Source organism: Salvelinus fontinalis, chromosome 15, assembly GCF_029448725.1.
Source record: "Salvelinus fontinalis isolate EN_2023a chromosome 15, ASM2944872v1, whole genome shotgun sequence".
Lineage (NCBI taxonomy): Eukaryota > Metazoa > Chordata > Actinopteri > Salmoniformes > Salmonidae > Salvelinus > Salvelinus fontinalis.
Window position 1 is genome coordinate 41,405,011 of NC_074679.1, and position 6,000 is coordinate 41,411,010.

The 6,000-nt window shown below is 39.4% G+C and overlaps 1 protein-coding gene across 2 annotated transcripts in view; it reads right to left on the reverse strand.

Annotated features, from left to right (window-relative positions):
* The window catches only part of adck1 (aarF domain containing kinase 1), a 162,980-nt gene extending 161,620 nt beyond the window's left edge, over positions 1 to 1,360 (reverse strand). The window contains exon 1 of one of the 2 annotated variants that reach the window (XM_055863860.1): positions 1,258 to 1,360. The gene's annotated coding sequence lies outside the window, so the exon portion shown is untranslated. The remainder of the gene's footprint in view (positions 1 to 1,257) is intronic. The other variant, XM_055863861.1, reaches the window with a different exon arrangement.
* Between the last annotated feature and the right edge of the window lie 4,640 nt (positions 1,361 to 6,000).

Genomic DNA, 6,000 nt, shown 5'->3' on the forward strand with positions numbered 1-6,000 from the left:
TTATGGCATGACTTTAGAAGCTTCTAATAGGCTAATTGACATCATTTGAGTCAATTGGAGGTGTACCTGTGGATGTATTTCAAGGCCTACCTTCAAACTCAGTGCCTCTTTGCTTGACATCATAGGAAAATCCAAATAAATCAGCCAAGACCTCAGAAAACAAATTGTAGACCTCTCCAAGTCTGGTCCATCCACGGGAGCAATTTCCAAACGCCTGAAGGTACCACGTTCATCTGTACAAACAATAGTACGCATGTATAAACACCATGGGACCACGCGCCATCATACCGCTCAGTAAGGAGACGCGTTCTGTCTCCTAGAGATGAACGTACTTTGGTGTGAAAAGTGCAAATCAAATCCCAGAACAACAGCAAAGGACCTTGTGAAGATGCTGGAGGAAACAGGTACAAAAGTATCTATATCAACAGTAAAGCCAGTCCTATATCAACATAACCTCAAAGGCCGCTCAGCAAGGAAGAAGCCACTGCTCCAAAACCGCCATAAAACAGCCAGACTACGGTTTGCAACTGCACATGGGGACAAAAGTCGTACTTTTTTAGAGAAAAGTCCTCTGGTCTGATGAAACAAAAATAGAAATGCTTGGCAATATTGACCATCGTTGCGTTTGGAGGACGCTTGTAAGCTGAAGAACATCATCCCAACCGTGAAGCATGGGGGTGGCAGCATCATGTTGTAGGGGTGCTTTGCTGCAGGAGGGACTGGTGCACTTCACAAAATAGATGACGTCATGAGGAAGGATTACTGAGAGGATTTGGCATGAGTCCACAGATCCTCAAAAGGTTCTACAGCTGCACCATTGAGAGCATCCTGACTGGTTGCGTCAATGCCTTTTTTTTATTTTTTAAATGTAATGTCTTGGTTTATATCGGTAGTTGTTCGTCTTATCTCGAGTTGATAGTTTACCAACCTTTATTACCACGAGCTACATCACTGGTCACAGTCACGCAGAAGATGACAGCGGCATCAACCTGAGCGACAGCTATTTGTTCTATCGACTACATCAATGAACATTTCAATACTTCCAGTATCGGTTTCTGTGTAATATAATGGAACAGTGGCTGTGGTGAGACACAGGGTATGGCATTCACTTATGCAAGACGTTTTGTAACATGCGTTAGGGAACAAGACAGCTAGCACTGTTCTAACAAACATATCCGTTAGGTGAAATAATATAATTCATAACCAGCTATCGTATAACTGAAAACCAGTACTTTGTATGTCGGTAAGATGTTTTACCTTAATCACAGCCAAACGTACAACCGTGCTGTCATTCAACCGGTTTCTCGCTTCGACCTCTCAACCCGTCACTTGTTTATAGTTTCGATTAAACTAAAGCCCATGTGCATTATGGGGGTTGCAGTCTTGAGTTCTGAACAACAGCTAGATTTATAGGAATTTAACAACGTTTATTGTTGTAATTATGTGAAATACATTTTGGGGGGTTTAATGCACTGGTATTTGCAAATCACTTCTGTTATTTTTCACAAAAGCTCATTGATATTTTTTCAGATAAATCGGTCAGGACTAAAAATAAACACATCGTGCGAACACGTCGAAAGCAAGCGACATGTTCATTTCCTACATAGAAATAGCTCAAATAGATTGAAGAGACAAATTCAAAGCACTTACTGTATACGTCATAATAAAATGATTATCTATACTGCATATAATAAAAATACATATTTGCTAGCTCAACGTTTATATAAAACGGTTTATCCTAATACAATACCTAAAACATCATATTTTAAATCCCCCTTGTTTCAGACTTGTTACTCAACAGACAGAATACACAACCTTCACTGATAATGAATATTCAACACAGCAGTTAGATTGATGCAACTTGATGCAACGCAATATAAAAAGATTATGTCAACTAATAATATGTATTGTTCATCAGGCATTATCGAGGAAAAGTTCCAAACATTTCCCCAACATTTTGGTAAGCTTTACTGAGCTGTTATGTAGATGTGGAAATTTGAACTTTACGTGTGATTGAGCTTACTTGAAGCTGTATCCAAATATGCTGTTTTGGTATAGAGGCTTCCTGAATGGTACATTGTCAGGTGATTATAGCCTACCTACCTTCATCAATACCATTTTGTTTAGGGCTGCTGATAAGGTGTGTATGCAGCGTGGACAAAAATAAACAAACTCACCTTTGTGCATGTGCACATACACACATCCACACACACATACAGTACACACAGAGGTTAGATATTCCCCTCTCTCATTCTCACATACACACCTCTCTCACTCTCTCTCTCACACACGAGAGAGAGAGAGAGAGAGAGAGAGCGAGAGAGAGAGAGAGAGAGAGAGAGAGAGAGAGAGAGAGAGAGAGAGAGAGAGAGAGAGAGAGAGCGAGAGAGAGAGAGAGAGAGAGAGAGAGAGCGAGAGCGAGAGCGAGAGCGAGAGCGAGAGCGAGAGAGAGAGCACAGTTAAGTACAATAACTAACACACATTTTTTCCTGTAGGCCCTACTTTTCATGCTGAGTAATAGCAATGTCTTGAAAGTCCCTCTTTTCATCTCCCATGTGAATAAATACTGAACATGCCTTCTTCACTACTACCCTGCCTTCAAGTTCCAATCTCTTTGTAAGATTTTTCAAACCCTTTTCATGCTTTTTATCCTATTGACTGTACAATTAGGCCGTAAGCACACAATTTCCCTTTTTTTACCCTGCTGTTAAATGAAACTGAAGATGAAGTAACAAAATCATTACAGAATTTATCTTAATTGCTTGGGGTATTGTGCGAGGACGTGGGTGAGTGTTTTGTTGAGTGTGGCTTTTTTTCTTGCACCCAGTCGCTGCTCAGCAGGAGGTGGCCTGTAGCTGAGGCGTACTGCAGAGGATTACACACAGAGATATTCACTGGGGATTTACACAACCTTTACTTTGCAGTTAGTTTCCTAACAATCTGTATCAGGCCCTCTTCAACTCAACTGAGACCATTTAAAAAAAATAATAAGCATCTTTAACACAAAACAACCAACGCATTAAACAAAACAAAAATACAAATACATGGGGACATTTTCTTCCTGGTAAATTATATGCTATTTCATGGCCATGTTATTATTTTATGTGCCATTATGGAAACACAAGAATCATTCCGATATCTTTTTGGAGTATTTATTATTTGTCTCCAGCCTTTTTCTGACATGATTTCATACACTGTTGTTTATATCAACATATTCATCCACTCTGTGAACATGGGTTCATGAGAGCTTTTCCAATGTTTCACGACCAGCCTTTACACTGATACAATACATAAAACATCATATTTTAAATCCCTCTTGTTTCAGACTTGTTACTCAACAGACAGTCTTGGTGACCAAAGTACAATCCAATGCCATCTGTAATGCTTTGTCCCATAGGGGGTGCACATCTGGGCATTCCCACAATGCATGAAGGAGAGTTCCTTTTGCCCCTTCATATCGCCAACACACATGATCCTGTGATAAACCCATCCTATGTAACCTTTGAATTGAAAAACGTTAAATTGTATACTTTTTCCCTTGGCTTGTCTGACATTTTGACAAACATTTGAAATAACATACATCCATGTCTTCTTACAGTATGTAGCTCACTTTGTAAATCCCTTTGCCACACAATTCTCAAGTTTTCATAGGTGTCATTTATTTAAGCAGTTTGTAACATAAAGAATCTGATCATACAGAGCCTGGTAGAGAAAATAAATATTCTACATTATTGCCTTTTTCATAATAGCACCACCTAGTGTTGACACACAGCTTTTCATTTGCACACATCTCCATAGGTCAATATCACAAAGGTTATATTTATATCCCGTTTCTTCAAATGACAAAAACACCTCATTCTTGTGCACGTCTCCCAAATGATGAACCTTTTTTTTTACCCATTTTTCTCACATTATTGACAGTTTCCCCACACAAATAGCAGGATCATATCCTACAAAAGCATACTGTATCTTTGTCTATGTATAGACTCTTTGATCCTTTTATGTATTGACAACCACACTGCCCTAGAATGGCGTAGAATTGATGCCCTGAATATCTGTATTATTGGCTCTTTTTTGGGATAGAATATGTAATGGTCCAAAAGGAGCTGTCAAACCACCCATCTCTCCTCAACCTCCTCTCTCCTCTAGTGCTTAGCCATTCTGGACAGCTCAAAAGCCACATTGTACAGTTCCACATCTGGGAGGCCTAACCCTTGTCTTGCTTTAGGGGTATGGATTTTCTGCATACTGATGCACGGTCTTTTTCCTGCCCATATAATATCTTAACAATACCATTACACTGCTTGAAAATGTATGATGGAATGCATATTGGTAGCATCATTGAATTATAATTAAACTTAGGAACAACCATCTATTTTAATTGAATACATTTTCCCCCCATAAACTAAGATTTCACAACTTTCCCTTGTCCATTTATTTTTTGCAGAACTGGAAGCATATTGATGCCCACTATCTTATTCAACTCTGATGTCAATATAATCCCCAGATACTTCATACCAGATTGCATCCACTTTTTTTTACTTTTACCCTTTTTTCTGAGAAAATGCTAATTGCTCTGAGCTTTTAACACAATGCACATTGGAATAAATATCAGCATGTTTGATGTTTATATCAGAGTATGTGAGCGGAGCTGGAGTGGAGGGAGGAGCAGAGAGAGATTCCCAAAGGCTGGAGCATCTCGGCCTCTCCAATTTCGCTCCATATAGCGCTCGCATCACGAGCTCAGGGCATGCCTGGCCCAGCATGCATTTGTAGTTTACTTGTGTGCTGCTATTATAGCCCCTTGCTTTAGCTACTGTCATGGAGTTACCTAAATATTGTCATAAAAAAAATATATAAAATACACAGGTGCAAAATCAAGGTGACTTACAAAGATGAGGACCAAGAGCAAGAGAGGGAGTGTAGGGATCTAGTGTCCACAACTAAAGAAGTGGAATCTGAAAATAAATGTGTCCCGAAAGCATGATGGTGTACTTACTATGTGCACGTGCTAAAAGAAAGGAACAACGTGGGTAGCTAACTATGTGTGTCATTGTAGCAAATTATTTATAAACAAAAAATCTGATCTCTTAGAAGTTGTGTTCATTTTTGTTCAATTATCTATGCAATAGGCCATAACTGATTTTGGCCCAATAGGCCTGACATATTCCCACTTTTAAGGAGTTTTCTGTTTTCATTGGGATCATTTGCCTAAAAACCTTTAGTCCTACCTATAAAAACAACTCTACATCAGTGTTGCCAACTCATTTTCAGGGTAAAATGCTAGAGGCAGGTTGATTTGTTGCTAAAGGTTGCTAAATGACGTTGTGATGTCATTGCGTGATAACGTAAAACTGCATCATTACGTAGAATACACAATAACGTTACTCAAATTGACTGGCCATCACGGCGAAAAATATGATTTGACATTTGTTCAGGTACAGACTCCCACTCTTTTCTGTACTTCTGGCTGTACAATTTTGATTGAGACATGTTGATTGATGTTGTAAGTTCTGTTCAAGATCAAACATGTTCAAGATGTTTTTGCAATTTGCTGCAAATTTGCAATTTGCTGAAATTGCTGCTGCCTGTGCACGAGCTGAGCGCCTGCTGCTGACATCACTCACAATGCACTTTTGCAGCCAGGCATGTGTGTTGTGACTGAGTGTGTGACAGAGAAGATTGTTTTTGTGTCGTTTAGAGGGAAAATGCGTGTATTTTAGCGTTTGAGTCACTTTTCAAAAGTTGCTAAAAGTTCCAAATACGTTTTAAAAAGTAGTTAAATTTGTTGCTAGGTGCTGTTTGAAAAAAAAGTTGCCAGGGTAGTCTGGAAAGTTGCTAAATCTAGCAACAAAATTGCTTAGTTGGCATCACTGCTCTAGAGCTCTACCCAGCCTGGCAAGAGTGGTCTGAACATTGTTTAGCATCCCCAGTGGCTCTGCAAATGTAACCGGTGCTGTACTGCACCGCTGTAACTCTGCGTTGTGTGTGGTTGATTAA